Raw genomic sequence first — 17,348 nt, 5'->3', positions numbered from 1 at the left:
AAGGCAGTGCGGGCCTGCCCCAAGGTTGCTGCCAGGACTACTTTGTCTTTGAAGGCACCTGTGGGGCTGGTGGTGTGAAAATCAGGCCAGAGTGGACATGAGTGCTAGGCTTAGGCTTAGGCTTAGGGTTAGGCTTAGGGTTAGGAGAGAGAGAAAGGCTAGAGGCCCAGGTGGAGTGGGGCTGCAGAGGACTTGCCAAAGGCAATGCGGCAAAGCCCCAAGATTGCTCCCAAGACAGCTTTGTCTTGTAAGGCGCCTATGGAGGTGGTGGTGTAAAATTCAGGCCAGGGCAGAGATGAGGCCTGGGGCTAGGGTTAGGGTTAGGGTTAGGGTTAGGGTTCAGGTTAGGAGGAAGAGAGAGCCCCGAGCGCCAAGTCCAGTGGGGCTGCAAAGGGCAGGCCAAAGGCAGTGCGGGCCTGCCCCAAGGTTGCTGCCAGGACTACTTTGTCTTTGAAGGCACCTGTGGGGCTGGTGGTGTGAAAATCAGGCCAGAGTGGACATGAGTGCTAGGCTTAGGCTTAGGCTTAGGGTTAGGAGAGAGAGAAAGGCTAGAGGCCCAGGTGGAGTGGGGCTGCAGAGGACTTGCCAAAGGCAATGCGGCAAAGCCCCAAGATTGCTCCCAAGACAGCTTTGTCTTGTAAGGCGCCTATGGAGGTGGTGGTGTAAAATTCAGGCCAGGGCGAAGATGAGGCCTGGGGCTAGGGTTAGGGTTAGGGTGCGGGTTAGGAGGAAGAGAGAGCCCCGAGCACCAAGTCCAGTGGGGCTGCAAAGGGCAGGCCAAAGGCAGTGCGGGCCTGCCCCAAGGTTGCTGCCAGGACTACTTTGTCTTTGAAGGCACCTGTGGGGCTGGTGGTGTGAAATTCAGGCCAGAGCGGAGATGAGTGCTAGGCTTAGGCTTAGGCTTAGGGTTAGGGTTAGGGTTAGGAGAGAGAGAAAGGCTAGAGGCCCAGGTGGAGTGGGGCTGCAGAGGACTTGCCAAAGGCAATGCGGCAAAGCCCCAAGATTGCTCCCAAGACAGCTTTGTCTTGTAAGGCGCCTATGGAGGTGGTGGTGTAAAATTCAGGCCAGGGCAGAGATGAGGCCTGGGGCTAGGGTTAGGGTTAGGGTTAGGGTTAGGGTTAGGGTTAGGAGAGAGAGAAAGGCTAGAGGCCCAGGTGGAGTGGGGCTGCAGAGGACTTGCCAAAGGCAATGCGGCAAAGCCCCAAGATTGCTCCCAAGACAGCTTTGTCTTGTAAGGCGCCTATGGAGGTGGTGGTGTAAAATTCAGGCCAGGGCAGAGATGAGGCCTGGGGCTAGGGTTAGGGTTAGGGTTAGGGTTAGGAGAGAGAGAAAGGCTAGAGGCCCAGGTGGAGTGGGGCTGCAGAGGGCTTGCCAAAGGCAATGCGGCAAAGCCCCAAGATTGCTCCCAAGACAACTTTGTCTTGTAAGGCACCTATGGAGGTGGTGGTGTAAAATTCAGGCCAGGGCAGAGATGAGGCCTGGGTCTAGGGTTAGGGTTAGGGTTAGGGTTCGTGTTAGGAGGAAGAGAGAGCCCCGAGCGCCAAGTCCAGTGGGGCTGCAAAGGGCAGGCCAAAGGCAGTGCGGGCCTGCCCCAAGGTTGCTGCCAGGACTACTTTGTCTTTGAAGGCACCTGTGGGGCTGGTGGTGTGAAAATCAGGCCAGAGTGGACATGAGTGCTAGGCTTAGGCTTAGGCTTAGGCTTAGGGTTAGGGTTAGGAGAGAGAGAAAGCCTAGAGGCCCAGGTGGAGTGGGGCTGCAGAGGACTTGCCAAAGGCAATGCGGCAAAGCCCCAAGATTGCTCCCAAGACAGCTTTGTCTTGTAAGGCGCCTATGGAGGTGGTGGTGTAAAATTCAGGCCAGGGCGGAGATGAGGCCTGGGGCTAGGGTTAGGGTTAGGGTTAGGGTTCGGGTTAGGAGGAAGAGAGATCCCCGAGCGCCAAGTCCAGTGGGGCTGCAAAGGGCAGGCCAAAGGCAGTGCGGGCCTGCCCCAAGGTTGCTGCCAGGACTACTTTGTCTTTGAAGGCACCTGTGGGGCTGGTGGTGTGAAAATCAGGCCAGAGTGGACATGAGTGCTAGGCTTAGGCTTAGGGTTAGGGTTAGGGTTAGGAGAGAGAGAAAGGCTAGAGGCCCAGGTGGAGTGGGGCTGCAGAGGACTTGCCAAAGGCAATGCGGCAAAGCCCCAAGATTGCTCCCAAGACAACTTTGTCTTGCAAGGCGCCTATGGAGGTGGTGGTGTAAAATTCAGGCCAGGGCGGAGATGAGGCCTGGGGCTAGGGTTAGGGTTAGGGTTAGGGTTCGTGTTAGGAGGAAGAGAGAGCCCTGAGCGCCAAGTCCAGTGGGGCTGCAAAGGGCAGGCCAAAGGCAGTGCGGGCCTGCCCCAAGGTTGCTGCCAGGACTACTTTGTCTTTGAAGGCACCTGTGGGGCTGGTGGTGTGAAAATCAGGCCAGAGTGGACATGAGTGCTAGGCTTAGGCTTAGGCTTAGGGTTAGGGTTAGGGTTAGGAGAGAGAGAAAGGCTAGAGGCCCAGGTGGAGTGGGGCTGCAGAGGACTTGCCAAAGGCAATGCGGCAAAGCCCCAAGATTGCTCCCAAGACAGCTTTGTCTTGTAAGGCGCCTATGGAGGTGGTGGTGTAAAATTCAGGCCAGGGCAGAGATGAGGCCTGGGGCTAGGGTTAGGGTTAGGGTTAGGGTTAGGGTTCAGGTTAGGAGGAAGAGAGAGCCCCGAGCGCCAAGTCCAGTGGGGCTGCAAAGGGCAGGCCAAAGGCAGTGCGGGCCTGCCCCAAGGTTGCTGCCAGGACTACTTTGTCTTTGAAGGCACCTGTGGGGCTGGTGGTGTGAAAATCAGGCCAGAGTGGACATGAGTGCTAGGCTTAGGCTTAGGCTTAGGGTTAGGAGAGAGAGAAAGGCTAGAGGCCCAGGTGGAGTGGGGCTGCAGAGGACTTGCCAAAGGCAATGCGGCAAAGCCCCAAGATTGCTCCCAAGACAGCTTTGTCTTGTAAGGCGCCTATGGAGGTGGTGGTGTAAAATTCAGGCCAGGGCGAAGATGAGGCCTGGGGCTAGGCTTAGGGTTAGGGTGCGGGTTAGGAGGAAGAGAGAGCCCCGAGCACCAAGTCCAGTGGGGCTGCAAAGGGCAGGCCAAAGGCAGTGCGGGCCTGCCCCAAGGTTGCTGCCAGGACTACTTTGTCTTTGAAGGCACCTGTGGGGCTGGTGGTGTGAAAATCAGGCCAGAGCGGAGATGAGTGCTAGGCTTAGGCTTAGGCTTAGGGTTAGGGTTAGGGTTAGGAGAGAGAGAAAGGCTAGAGGCCCAGGTGGAGTGGGGCTGCAGAGGACTTGCCAAAGGCAATGCGGCAAAGCCCCAAGATTGCTCCCAAGACAGCTTTGTCTTGTAAGGCGCCTATGGAGGTGGTGGTGTAAAATTCAGGCCAGGGCAGAGATGAGGCCTGGGGCTAGGGTTAGGGTTAGGGTTAGGGTTAGGGTTAGGGTTAGGAGAGAGAGAAAGGCTAGAGGCCCAGGTGGAGTGGGGCTGCAGAGGACTTGCCAAAGGCAATGCGGCAAAGCCCCAAGATTGCTCCCAAGACAACTTTGTCTTGTAAGGCACCTATGGAGGTGGTGGTGTAAAATTCAGGCCAGGGCAGAGATGAGGCCTGGGGCTAGGGTTAGGGTTAGGGTTAGGGTTCAGGTTAGGAGGAAGAGAGAGCCCCGAGCGCCAAGTCCATTGGGGCTGCAAAGGGCAGGCCAAAGGCAGTGCGGGCCTGCCCCAAGGTTGCTGCCAGGACTACTTTGTCTTTGAAGGCACCTGTGGGGCTGGTGGTGTGAAAATCAGGCCAGAGTGGACATGAGTGCTAGGCTTAGGCTTAGGGTTAGGGTTAGGGTTAGGAGAGAGAGAAAGGCTAGAGGCCCAGGTGGAGTGGGGCTGCAGAGGACTTGCCAAAGGCAATGCGGCAAAGCCCCAAGATTGCTCCCAAGACAGCTTTGTCTTGTAAGGCGCCTATGGAGGTGGTGGTGTAAAATTCAGGCCAGGGCAGAGATGAGGCCTGGGGCTAGGGTTAGGGTTAGGGTTAGGGTTAGGGTTCAGGTTAGGAGGAAGAGAGAGCCCCGAGCGCCAAGTCCAGTGGGGCTGCAAAGGGCAGGCCAAAGGCAGTGCGGGCCTGCCCCAAGGTTGCTGCCAGGACTACTTTGTCTTTGAAGGCACCTGTGGGGCTGGTGGTGTGAAAATCAGGCCAGAGTGGACATGAGTGCTAGGCTTAGGCTTAGGCTTAGGCTTAGGGTTAGGGTTAGGAGAGAGAGAAAGCCTAGAGGCCCAGGTGGAGTGGGGCTGCAGAGGACTTGCCAAAGGCAATGCGGCAAAGCCCCAAGATTGCTCCCAAGACAGCTTTGTCTTGTAAGGCGCCTATGGAGGTGGTGGTGTAAAATTCAGGCCAGGGCAGAGATGAGGCCTGGGGCTAGGGTTAGGGTTCAGGTTAGGGTTAGGGTTAGGAGAGAGAGAAAGGCTAGAGGCCCAGGTGGAGTGGGGCTGCAGAGGGCTTGCCAAAGGCAATGCGGCAAAGCCCCAAGATTGCTCCCAAGACAACTTTGTCTTGTAAGGCACCTATGGAGGTGGTGGTGTAAAATTCAGGCCAGGGCAGAGATGAGGCCTGGGGCTAGGGTTAGGGTTAGGGTTAGGGTTCAGGTTAGGAGGAAGAGAGAGCCCCGAGCGCCAAGTCCAGTGGGGCTGCAAAGGGCAGGCCAAAGGCAGTGCGGGCCTGCCCCAAGGTTGCTGCCAGGACTACTTTGTCTTTGAAGGCACCTGTGGGGCTGGTGGTGTGAAAATCAGGCCAGAGTGGACATGAGTGCTAGGCTTAGGCTTAGGCTTAGGGTTAGGGTTAGGGTTAGGAGAGAGAGAAAGCCTAGAGGCCCAGGTGGAGTGGGGCTGCAGAGGACTTGCCAAAGGCAATGCGGCAAAGCCCCAAGATTGCTCCCAAGACAACTTTGTCTTGTAAGGCACCTATGGAGGTGGTGGTGTAAAATTCAGGCCAGGGCAGAGATGAGGCCTGAGGCTAGGGTTAGCGTTCGGGTTAGGGTTCAGGTTAGGAGGAAGAGAGAGCCCCGAGCGCCAAGTCCAGTGGGGCTGCAAAGGGCAGGCCAAAGGCAGTGCGGGCCTGCCCCAAGGTTGCTGCCAGGACTACTTTGTCTTTGAAGGCACCTGTGGGGCTGGTGGTGTGAAAATCAGGCCAGAGTGGACATGAGTGCTAGGCTTAGGCTTAGGCTTAGGGTTAGGGTTAGGGTTAGGAGAGAGAGAAAGGCTAGAGGCCCAGGTGGAGTGGGGCTGCAGAGGACTTGCCAAAGGCAATGCGGCAAAGCCCCAAGATTGCTCCCAAGACAGCTTTGTCTTGTAAGGCGCCTATGGAGGTGGTGGTGTAAAATTCAGGCCAGGGCGGAGATGAGGCCTGGGGCTAGGGTTAGGGTTAGGGTTAGGGTTCAGGTTAGGAGGAAGAGAGAGCCCCGAGCGCCAAGTCCAGTGGGGCTGCAAAGGGCAGGCCAAAGGCAGTGCGGGCCTGCCCCAAGGTTGCTGCCAGGACTACTTTGTCTTTGAAGGCACCTGTGGGGCTGGTGGTGTGAAAATCAGGCCAGAGTGGACATGAGTGCTAGGCTTAGGCTTAGGCTTAGGGTTAGGCTTAGGGTTAGGAGAGAGAGAAAGGCTAGAGGCCCAGGTGGAGTGGGGCTGCAGAGGACTTGCCAAAGGCAATGCGGCAAAGCCCCAAGATTGCTCCCAAGACAGCTTTGTCTTGTAAGGCGCCTATGGAGGTGGTGGTGTAAAATTCAGGCCAGGGCGAAGATGAGGCCTGGGGCTAGGCTTAGGGTTAGGGTGCGGGTTAGGAGGAAGAGAGAGCCCCGAGCACCAAGTCCAGTGGGGCTGCAAAGGGCAGGCCAAAGGCAGTGCGGGCCTGCCCCAAGGTTGCTGCCAGGACTACTTTGTCTTTGAAGGCACCTGTGGGGCTGGTGGTGTGAAAATCAGGCCAGAGCGGAGATGAGTGCTAGGCTTAGGCTTAGGCTTAGGGTTAGGGTTAGGGTTAGGAGAGAGAGAAAGGCTAGAGGCCCAGGTGGAGTGGGGCTGCAGAGGACTTGCCAAAGGCAATGCGGCAAAGCCCCAAGATTGCTCCCAAGACAGCTTTGTCTTGTAAGGCGCCTATGGAGGTGGTGGTGTAAAATTCAGGCCAGGGCAGAGATGAGGCCTGGGGCTAGGGTTAGGGTTAGGGTTAGGGTTAGGGTTAGGAGAGAGAGAAAGGCTAGAGGCCCAGGTGGAGTGGGGCTGCAGAGGACTTGCCAAAGGCAATGCGGCAAAGCCCCAAGATTGCTCCCAAGACAGCTTTGTCTTGTAAGGCACCTATGGAGGTGGTGGTGTAAAATTCAGGCCAGGGCAGAGATGAGGCCTGGGGCTAGGGTTAGGGTTAGGGTTAGGGTTCAGGTTAGGAGGAAGAGAGAGCCCCGAGCGCCAAGTCCATTGGGGCTGCAAAGGGCAGGCCAAAGGCAGTGCGGGCCTGCCCCAAGGTTGCTGCCAGGACTACTTTGTCTTTGAAGGCACCTGTGGGGCTGGTGGTGTGAAAATCAGGCCAGAGTGGACATGAGTGCTAGGCTTAGGCTTAGGGTTAGGGTTAGGGTTAGGAGAGAGAGAAAGGCTAGAGGCCCAGGTGGAGTGGGGCTGCAGAGGACTTGCCAAAGGCAATGCGGCAAAGCCCCAAGATTGCTCCCAAGACAGCTTTGTCTTGTAAGGCGCCTATGGAGGTGGTGGTGTAAAATTCAGGCCAGGGCAGAGATGAGGCCTGGGGCTAGGGTTAGGGTTAGGGTTAGGGTTAGGGTTCAGGTTAGGAGGAAGAGAGAGCCCCGAGCGCCAAGTCCAGTGGGGCTGCAAAGGGCAGGCCAAAGGCAGTGCGGGCCTGCCCCAAGGTTGCTGCCAGGACTACTTTGTCTTTGAAGGCACCTGTGGGGCTGGTGGTGTGAAAATCAGGCCAGAGTGGACATGAGTGCTAGGCTTAGGCTTAGGGTTAGGGTTAGGGTTAGGGTTAGGAGAGAGAGAAAGGCTAGAGGCCCAGGTGGAGTGGGGCTGCAGAGGACTTGCCAAAGGCAATGCGGCAAAGCCCCAAGATTGCTCCCAAGACAGCTTTGTCTTGTAAGGCGCCTATGGAGGTGGTGGTGTAAAATTCAGGCCAGGGCAGAGATGAGGCCTGGGGCTAGGGTTAGGGTTCAGGTTAGGGTTAGGGTTAGGAGAGAGAGAAAGGCTAGAGGCCCAGGTGGAGTGGGGCTGCAGAGGGCTTGCCAAAGGCAATGCGGCAAAGCCCCAAGATTGCTCCCAAGACAACTTTGTCTTGTAAGGCACCTATGGAGGTGGTGGTGTAAAATTCAGGCCAGGGCAGAGATGAGGCCTGGGGCTAGGGTTAGGGTTAGGGTTAGGGTTCAGGTTAGGAGGAAGAGAGAGCCCCGAGCGCCAAGTCCAGTGGGGCTGCAAAGGGCAGGCCAAAGGCAGTGCGGGCCTGCCCCAAGGTTGCTGCCAGGACTACTTTGTCTTTGAAGGCACCTGTGGGGCTGGTGGTGTGAAAATCAGGCCAGAGTGGACATGAGTGCTAGGCTTAGGCTTAGGCTTAGGGTTAGGGTTAGGGTTAGGAGAGAGAGAAAGCCTAGAGGCCCAGGTGGAGTGGGGCTGCAGAGGACTTGCCAAAGGCAATGCGGCAAAGCCCCAAGATTGCTCCCAAGACAACTTTGTCTTGTAAGGCACCTATGGAGGTGGTGGTGTAAAATTCAGGCCAGGGCAGAGATGAGGCCTGAGGCTAGGGTTAGCGTTCGGGTTAGGGTTCAGGTTAGGAGGAAGAGAGAGCCCCGAGCGCCAAGTCCAGTGGGGCTGCAAAGGGCAGGCCAAAGGCAGTGCGGGCCTGCCCCAAGGTTGCTGCCAGGACTACTTTGTCTTTGAAGGCACCTGTGGGGCTGGTGGTGTGAAAATCAGGCCAGAGTGGACATGAGTGCTAGGCTTAGGCTTAGGCTTAGGGTTAGGGTTAGGGTTAGGAGAGAGAGAAAGGCTAGAGGCCCAGGTGGAGTGGGGCTGCAGAGGACTTGCCAAAGGCAATGCGGCAAAGCCCCAAGATTGCTCCCAAGACAACTTTGTCTTGCAAGGCGCCTATGGAGGTGGTGGTGTAAAATTCAGGCCAGGGCGGAGATGAGGCCTGGGGCTAGGGTTAGGGTTAGGGTTAGGGTTCAGGTTAGGAGGAAGAGAGAGCCCCGAGCGCCAAGTCCAGTGGGGCTGCAAAGGGCAGGCCAAAGGCAGTGCGGGCCTGCCCCAAGGTTGCTGCCAGGACTACTTTGTCTTTGAAGGCACCTGTGGGGCTGGTGGTGTGAAAATCAGGCCAGAGTGGACATGAGTGCTAGGCTTAGGCTTAGGCTTAGGGTTAGGGTTAGGGTTAGGAGAGAGAGAAAGCCTAGAGGCCCAGGTGGAGTGGGGCTGCAGAGGACTTGCCAAAGGCAATGCGGCAAAGCCCCAAGATTGCTCCCAAGACAGCTTTGTCTTGTAAGGCGCCTATGGAGGTGGTGGTGTAAAATTCAGGCCAGGGCGGAGATGAGGCCTGGGGCTAGGGTTAGGGTTAGGGTTAGGGTTCAGGTTAGGAGGAAGAGAGAGCCCCGAGCGCCAAGTCCAGTGGGGCTGCAAAGGGCAGGCCAAAGGCAGTGCGGGCCTGCCCCAAGGTTGCTGCCAGGACTACTTTGTCTTTGAAGGCACCTGTGGGGCTGGTGGTGTGAAAATCAGGCCAGGGCAGAGATGAGGCCTGGGGCTAGGGTTAGGGTTAGGGTTAGGGTTAGGAGAGAGAGAAAGGCTAGAGGCCCAGGTGGAGTGGGGCTGCAGAGGGCTTGCCAAAGGCAATGCGGCAAAGCCCCAAGATTGCTCCCAAGACAACTTTGTCTTGTAAGGCACCTATGGAGGTGGTGGTGTAAAATTCAGGCCAGGGCGAAGATGAGGCCTGCTTGCTAGGGTTAGGGTTAGGGTTAGGGTTCAGGTTAGGAGGAAGAGAGAGCCCCGAGCGCCAAGTCCAGTGGGGCTGCAAAGGGCAGGCCAAAGGCAGTGCGGGCCTGCCCCAAGGTTGCTGCCAGGACTACTTTGTCTTTGAAGGCACCTGTGGGGCTGGTGGTGTGAAAATCAGGCCAGAGTGGACATGAGTGCTAGGCTTAGGCTTAGGCTTAGGGTTAGGGTTAGGGTTAGGAGAGAGAGAAAGGCTAGAGGCCCAGGTGGAGTGGGGCTGCAGAGGACTTGCCAAAGGCAATGCGGCAAAGCCCCAAGATTGCTCCCAAGACAGCTTTGTCTTGTAAGGCGCCTATGGAGGTGGTGGTGTAAAATTCAGGCCAGGGCAGAGATGAGGCCTGGGGCTAGGGTTAGGGTTAGGGTTCGTGTTAGGAGGAAGAGAGAGCCCCGAGCGCCAAGTCCAGTGGGGCTGCAAAGGGCAGGCCAAAGGCAGTGCGGGCCTGCCCCAAGGTTGCTGCCAGGACTACTTTGTCTTTGAAGGCACCTGTGGGGCTGGTGGTGTGAAAATCAGGCCAGAGTGGACATGAGTGCTAGGCTTAGGCTTAGGCTTAGGGTTAGGGTTAGGGTTAGGAGAGAGAGAAAGCCTAGAGGCCCAGGTGGAGTGGGGCTGCAGAGGACTTGCCAAAGGCAATGCGGCAAAGCCCCAAGATTGCTCCCAAGACAGCTTTGTCTTGTAAGGCGCCTATGGAGGTGGTGGTGTAAAATTCAGGCCAGGGCGAAGATGAGGCCTGGGGCTAGGCTTAGGGTTAGGGTTAGGGTTCGTGTTAGGAGGAAGAGAGAGCCCCGAGCGCCAAGTCCAGTGGGGCTGCAAAGGGCAGGCCAAAGGCAGTGCGGGCCTGCCCCAAGGTTGCTGCCAGGACTACTTTGTCTTTGAAGGCACCTGTGGGGCTGGTGGTGTGAAAATCAGGCCAGAGTGGACATGAGTGCTAGGCTTAGGCTTAGGCTTAGGGTTAGGGTTAGGGTTAGGGTTAGGAGAGAGAGAAAGCGTAGAGGCCCAGGTGGAGTGGGGCTGCAGAGGACTTGCCAAAGGCAATGCGGCAAAGCCCCAAGATTGCTCCCAAGACAGCTTTGTCTTGTAAGGCGCCTATGGAGGTGGTGGTGTAAAATTCAGGCCAGGGCAGAGATGAGGCCTGGGGCTAGGGTTAGGGTTAGGGTTAGGGTTCGGGTTAGGAGGAAGAGAGATCCCCGAGCGCCAAGTCCAGTGGGGCTGCAAAGGGCAGGCCAAAGGCAGTGCGGGCCTGCCCCAAGGTTGCTGCCAGGACTACTTTGTCTTTGAAGGCACCTGTGGGGCTGGTGGTGTGAAAATCAGGCCAGAGTGGACATGAGTGCTAGGCTTAGGCTTAGGCTTAGGGTTAGGGTTAGGGTTAGGGTTAGGAGAGAGAGAAAGGCTAGAGGCCCAGGTGGAGTGGGGCTGCAGAGGACTTGCCAAAGGCAATGCGGCAAAGCCCCAAGATTGCTCCCAAGACAGCTTTGTCTTGTAAGGCGCCTATGGAGGTGGTGGTGTAAAATTCAGGCCAGGGCGGAGATGAGGCCTGGGGCTAGGGTTAGGGTTAGGGTTAGGGTTCAGGTTAGGAGGAAGAGAGAGCCCCGAGCGCCAAGTCCAGTGGGGCTGCAAAGGGCAGGCCAAAGGCAGTGCGGGCCTGCCCCAAGGTTGCTGCCAGGACTACTTTGTCTTTGAAGGCACCTGTGGGGCTGGTGGTGTGAAAATCAGGCCAGGGCAGAGATGAGGCCTGGGGCTAGGGTTAGGGTTAGGGTTAGGGTTAGGAGAGAGAGAAAGGCTAGAGGCCCAGGTGGAGTGGGGCTGCAGAGGGCTTGCCAAAGGCAATGCGGCAAAGCCCCAAGATTGCTCCCAAGACAACTTTGTCTTGTAAGGCACCTATGGAGGTGGTGGTGTAAAATTCAGGCCAGGGCGAAGATGAGGCCTGCTTGCTAGGGTTAGGGTTAGGGTTAGGGTTCAGGTTAGGAGGAAGAGAGAGCCCCGAGCGCCAAGTCCAGTGGGGCTGCAAAGGGCAGGCCAAAGGCAGTGCGGGCCTGCCCCAAGGTTGCTGCCAGGACTACTTTGTCTTTGAAGGCACCTGTGGGGCTGGTGGTGTGAAAATCAGGCCAGAGTGGACATGAGTGCTAGGCTTAGGCTTAGGCTTAGGGTTAGGGTTAGGGTTAGGAGAGAGAGAAAGGCTAGAGGCCCAGGTGGAGTGGGGCTGCAGAGGACTTGCCAAAGGCAATGCGGCAAAGCCCCAAGATTGCTCCCAAGACAGCTTTGTCTTGTAAGGCGCCTATGGAGGTGGTGGTGTAAAATTCAGGCCAGGGCAGAGATGAGGCCTGGGGCTAGGGTTAGGGTTAGGGTTCGTGTTAGGAGGAAGAGAGAGCCCCGAGCGCCAAGTCCAGTGGGGCTGCAAAGGGCAGGCCAAAGGCAGTGCGGGCCTGCCCCAAGGTTGCTGCCAGGACTACTTTGTCTTTGAAGGCACCTGTGGGGCTGGTGGTGTGAAAATCAGGCCAGAGTGGACATGAGTGCTAGGCTTAGGCTTAGGCTTAGGGTTAGGGTTAGGGTTAGGAGAGAGAGAAAGCCTAGAGGCCCAGGTGGAGTGGGGCTGCAGAGGACTTGCCAAAGGCAATGCGGCAAAGCCCCAAGATTGCTCCCAAGACAGCTTTGTCTTGTAAGGCGCCTATGGAGGTGGTGGTGTAAAATTCAGGCCAGGGCGAAGATGAGGCCTGGGGCTAGGCTTAGGGTTAGGGTTAGGGTTCGTGTTAGGAGGAAGAGAGAGCCCCGAGCGCCAAGTCCAGTGGGGCTGCAAAGGGCAGGCCAAAGGCAGTGCGGGCCTGCCCCAAGGTTGCTGCCAGGACTACTTTGTCTTTGAAGGCACCTGTGGGGCTGGTGGTGTGAAAATCAGGCCAGAGTGGACATGAGTGCTAGGCTTAGGCTTAGGCTTAGGGTTAGGGTTAGGGTTAGGGTTAGGAGAGAGAGAAAGCGTAGAGGCCCAGGTGGAGTGGGGCTGCAGAGGACTTGCCAAAGGCAATGCGGCAAAGCCCCAAGATTGCTCCCAAGACAGCTTTGTCTTGTAAGGCGCCTATGGAGGTGGTGGTGTAAAATTCAGGCCAGGGCAGAGATGAGGCCTGGGGCTAGGGTTAGGGTTAGGGTTAGGGTTCGGGTTAGGAGGAAGAGAGATCCCCGAGCGCCAAGTCCAGTGGGGCTGCAAAGGGCAGGCCAAAGGCAGTGCGGGCCTGCCCCAAGGTTGCTGCCAGGACTACTTTGTCTTTGAAGGCACCTGTGGGGCTGGTGGTGTGAAAATCAGGCCAGAGTGGAGATGAGTGCTAGGCTTAGGCTTAGGCTTAGGGTTAGGGTTAGGGTTAGGAGAGAGAGAAAGCGTAGAGGCCCAGGTGGAGTGGGGCTGCAGAGGGCTTGCCAAAGGCAATGCGGCAAAGCCCCAAGATTGCTCCCAAGACAGCTTTGTCTTGTAAGGCGCCTATGGAGGTGGTGGTGTAAAATTCAGGCCAGGGCAGAGATGAGGCCTGGGGCTAGGGTTAGGGTTAGGGTTAGGGTTCAGGTTAGGAGGAAGAGAGAGCCCCGAGCGCCAAGTCCAGTGGGGCTGCAAAGGGCAGGCCAAAGGCAGTGCGGGCCTGCCCCAAGGTTGCTGCCAGGACTACTTTGTCTTTGAAGGCACCTGTGGGGCTGGTGGTGTGAAAATCAGGCCAGAGTGGACATGAGTGCTAGGCTTAGGCTTAGGCTTAGGGTTAGGGTTAGGGTTAGGAGAGAGAGAAAGCCTAGAGGCCCAGGTGGAGTGGGGCTGCAGAGGACTTGCCAAAGGCAATGCGGCAAAGCCCCAAGATTGCTCCCAAGACAACTTTGTCTTGTAAGGCACCTATGGAGGTGGTGGTGTAAAATTCAGGCCAGGGCAGAGATGAGGCCTGAGGCTAGGGTTAGCGTTCGGGTTAGGGTTCAGGTTAGGAGGAAGAGAGAGCCCCGAGCGCCAAGTCCAGTGGGGCTGCAAAGGGCAGGCCAAAGGCAGTGCGGGCCTGCCCCAAGGTTGCTGCCAGGACTACTTTGTCTTTGAAGGCACCTGTGGGGCTGGTGGTGTGAAAATCAGGCCAGAGTGGACATGAGTGCTAGGCTTAGGCTTAGGCTTAGGGTTAGGGTTAGGGTTAGGAGAGAGAGAAAGGCTAGAGGCCCAGGTGGAGTGGGGCTGCAGAGGACTTGCCAAAGGCAATGCGGCAAAGCCCCAAGATTGCTCCCAAGACAGCTTTGTCTTGTAAGGCGCCTATGGAGGTGGTGGTGTAAAATTCAGGCCAGGGCGGAGATGAGGCCTGGGGCTAGGGTTAGGGTTAGGGTTAGGGTTCAGGTTAGGAGGAAGAGAGAGCCCCGAGCGCCAAGTCCAGTGGGGCTGCAAAGGGCAGGCCAAAGGCAGTGCGGGCCTGCCCCAAGGTTGCTGCCAGGACTACTTTGTCTTTGAAGGCACCTGTGGGGCTGGTGGTGTGAAAATCAGGCCAGAGTGGACATGAGTGCTAGGCTTAGGCTTAGGCTTAGGGTTAGGCTTAGGGTTAGGAGAGAGAGAAAGGCTAGAGGCCCAGGTGGAGTGGGGCTGCAGAGGACTTGCCAAAGGCAATGCGGCAAAGCCCCAAGATTGCTCCCAAGACAGCTTTGTCTTGTAAGGCGCCTATGGAGGTGGTGGTGTAAAATTCAGGCCAGGGCGAAGATGAGGCCTGGGGCTAGGCTTAGGGTTAGGGTGCGGGTTAGGAGGAAGAGAGAGCCCCGAGCACCAAGTCCAGTGGGGCTGCAAAGGGCAGGCCAAAGGCAGTGCGGGCCTGCCCCAAGGTTGCTGCCAGGACTACTTTGTCTTTGAAGGCACCTGTGGGGCTGGTGGTGTGAAAATCAGGCCAGAGTGGACATGAGTGCTAGGCTTAGGCTTAGGCTTAGGGTTAGGGTTAGGGTTAGGAGAGAGAGAAAGGCTAGAGGCCCAGGTGGAGTGGGGCTGCAGAGGACTTGCCAAAGGCAATGCGGCAAAGCCCCAAGATTGCTCCCAAGACAGCTTTGTCTTGTAAGGCGCCTATGGAGGTGGTGGTGTAAAATTCAGGCCAGGGCAGAGATGAGGCCTGGGGCTAGGGTTAGGGTTAGGGTTAGGGTTAGGGTTAGGAGAGAGAGAAAGGCTAGAGGCCCAGGTGGAGTGGGGCTGCAGAGGACTTGCCAAAGGCAATGCGGCAAAGCCCCAAGATTGCTCCCAAGACAGCTTTGTCTTGTAAGGCACCTATGGAGGTGGTGGTGTAAAATTCAGGCCAGGGCAGAGATGAGGCCTGGGGCTAGGGTTAGGGTTAGGGTTAGGGTTCAGGTTAGGAGGAAGAGAGAGCCCCGAGCGCCAAGTCCATTGGGGCTGCAAAGGGCAGGCCAAAGGCAGTGCGGGCCTGCCCCAAGGTTGCTGCCAGGACTACTTTGTCTTTGAAGGCACCTGTGGGGCTGGTGGTGTGAAAATCAGGCCAGAGTGGACATGAGTGCTAGGCTTAGGCTTAGGGTTAGGGTTAGGGTTAGGAGAGAGAGAAAGGCTAGAGGCCCAGGTGGAGTGGGGCTGCAGAGGACTTGCCAAAGGCAATGCGGCAAAGCCCCAAGATTGCTCCCAAGACAGCTTTGTCTTGTAAGGCGCCTATGGAGGTGGTGGTGTAAAATTCAGGCCAGGGCAGAGATGAGGCCTGGGGCTAGGGTTAGGGTTAGGGTTAGGGTTAGGGTTCAGGTTAGGAGGAAGAGAGAGCCCCGAGCGCCAAGTCCAGTGGGGCTGCAAAGGGCAGGCCAAAGGCAGTGCGGGCCTGCCCCAAGGTTGCTGCCAGGACTACTTTGTCTTTGAAGGCACCTGTGGGGCTGGTGGTGTGAAAATCAGGCCAGAGTGGACATGAGTGCTAGGCTTAGGCTTAGGGTTAGGGTTAGGGTTAGGGTTAGGAGAGAGAGAAAGGCTAGAGGCCCAGGTGGAGTGGGGCTGCAGAGGACTTGCCAAAGGCAATGCGGCAAAGCCCCAAGATTGCTCCCAAGACAGCTTTGTCTTGTAAGGCGCCTATGGAGGTGGTGGTGTAAAATTCAGGCCAGGGCAGAGATGAGGCCTGGGGCTAGGGTTAGGGTTCAGGTTAGGGTTAGGGTTAGGAGAGAGAGAAAGGCTAGAGGCCCAGGTGGAGTGGGGCTGCAGAGGGCTTGCCAAAGGCAATGCGGCAAAGCCCCAAGATTGCTCCCAAGACAACTTTGTCTTGTAAGGCACCTATGGAGGTGGTGGTGTAAAATTCAGGCCAGGGCAGAGATGAGGCCTGGGGCTAGGGTTAGGGTTAGGGTTAGGGTTCAGGTTAGGAGGAAGAGAGAGCCCCGAGCGCCAAGTCCAGTGGGGCTGCAAAGGGCAGGCCAAAGGCAGTGCGGGCCTGCCCCAAGGTTGCTGCCAGGACTACTTTGTCTTTGAAGGCACCTGTGGGGCTGGTGGTGTGAAAATCAGGCCAGAGTGGACATGAGTGCTAGGCTTAGGCTTAGGCTTAGGGTTAGGGTTAGGGTTAGGAGAGAGAGAAAGCCTAGAGGCCCAGGTGGAGTGGGGCTGCAGAGGACTTGCCAAAGGCAATGCGGCAAAGCCCCAAGATTGCTCCCAAGACAACTTTGTCTTGTAAGGCACCTATGGAGGTGGTGGTGTAAAATTCAGGCCAGGGCAGAGATGAGGCCTGAGGCTAGGGTTAGCGTTCGGGTTAGGGTTCAGGTTAGGAGGAAGAGAGAGCCCCGAGCGCCAAGTCCAGTGGGGCTGCAAAGGGCAGGCCAAAGGCAGTGCGGGCCTGCCCCAAGGTTGCTGCCAGGACTACTTTGTCTTTGAAGGCACCTGTGGGGCTGGTGGTGTGAAAATCAGGCCAGAGTGGACATGAGTGCTAGGCTTAGGCTTAGGCTTAGGGTTAGGGTTAGGGTTAGGAGAGAGAGAAAGGCTAGAGGCCCAGGTGGAGTGGGGCTGCAGAGGACTTGCCAAAGGCAATGCGGCAAAGCCCCAAGATTGCTCCCAAGACAGCTTTGTCTTGTAAGGCGCCTATGGAGGTGGTGGTGTAAAATTCAGGCCAGGGCGGAGATGAGGCCTGGGGCTAGGGTTAGGGTTAGGGTTAGGGTTCAGGTTAGGAGGAAGAGAGAGCCCCGAGCGCCAAGTCCAGTGGGGCTGCAAAGGGCAGGCCAAAGGCAGTGCGGGCCTGCCCCAAGGTTGCTGCCAGGACTACTTTGTCTTTGAAGGCACCTGTGGGGCTGGTGGTGTGAAAATCAGGCCAGGGCAGAGATGAGGCCTGGGGCTAGGGTTAGGGTTAGGGTTAGGGTTAGGAGAGAGAGAAAGGCTAGAGGCCCAGGTGGAGTGGGGCTGCAGAGGGCTTGCCAAAGGCAATGCGGCAAAGCCCCAAGATTGCTCCCAAGACAACTTTGTCTTGTAAGGCACCTATGGAGGTGGTGGTGTAAAATTCAGGCCAGGGCGAAGATGAGGCCTGCTTGCTAGGGTTAGGGTTAGGGTTAGGGTTCAGGTTAGGAGGAAGAGAGAGCCCCGAGCGCCAAGTCCAGTGGGGCTGCAAAGGGCAGGCCAAAGGCAGTGCGGGCCTGCCCCAAGGTTGCTGCCAGGACTACTTTGTCTTTGAAGGCACCTGTGGGGCTGGTGGTGTGAAAATCAGGCCAGAGTGGACATGAGTGCTAGGCTTAGGCTTAGGCTTAGGGTTAGGGTTAGGGTTAGGAGAGAGAGAAAGGCTAGAGGCCCAGGTGGAGTGGGGCTGCAGAGGACTTGCCAAAGGCAATGCGGCAAAGCCCCAAGATTGCTCCCAAGACAGCTTTGTCTTGTAAGGCGCCTATGGAGGTGGTGGTGTAAAATTCAGGCCAGGGCGGAGATGAGGCCTGGGGCTAGGGTTAGGGTTAGGGTTAGGGTTCAGGTTAGGAGGAAGAGAGAGCCCCGAGCGCCAAGTCCAGTGGGGCTGCAAAGGGCAGGCCAAAGGCAGTGCGGGCCTGCCCCAAGGTTGCTGCCAGGACTACTTTGTCTTTGAAGGCACCTGTGGGGCTGGTGGTGTGAAAATCAGGCCAGAGTGGACATGAGTGCTAGGCTTAGGCTTAGGCTTAGGGTTAGGGTTAGGGTTAGGAGAGAGAGAAAGCCTAGAGGCCCAGGTGGAGTGGGGCTGCAGAGGACTTGCCAAAGGCAATGCGGCAAAGCCCCAAGATTGCTCCCAAGACAGCTTTGTCTTGTAAGGCGCCTATGGAGGTGGTGGTGTAAAATTCAGGCCAGGGCGAAGATGAGGCCTGGGGCTAGGCTTAGGGTTAGGGTTAGGGTTCGTGTTAGGAGGAAGAGAGAGCCCCGAGCGC

The sequence above is a fragment of the Struthio camelus genome, chromosome 4 (genome assembly GCF_040807025.1).
Source record: "Struthio camelus isolate bStrCam1 chromosome 4, bStrCam1.hap1, whole genome shotgun sequence".
Lineage (NCBI taxonomy): Eukaryota > Metazoa > Chordata > Aves > Struthioniformes > Struthionidae > Struthio > Struthio camelus.
The sequence above is the reverse complement of the archived record's forward strand: the minus strand, read 5'-3'. Positions refer to the sequence as shown.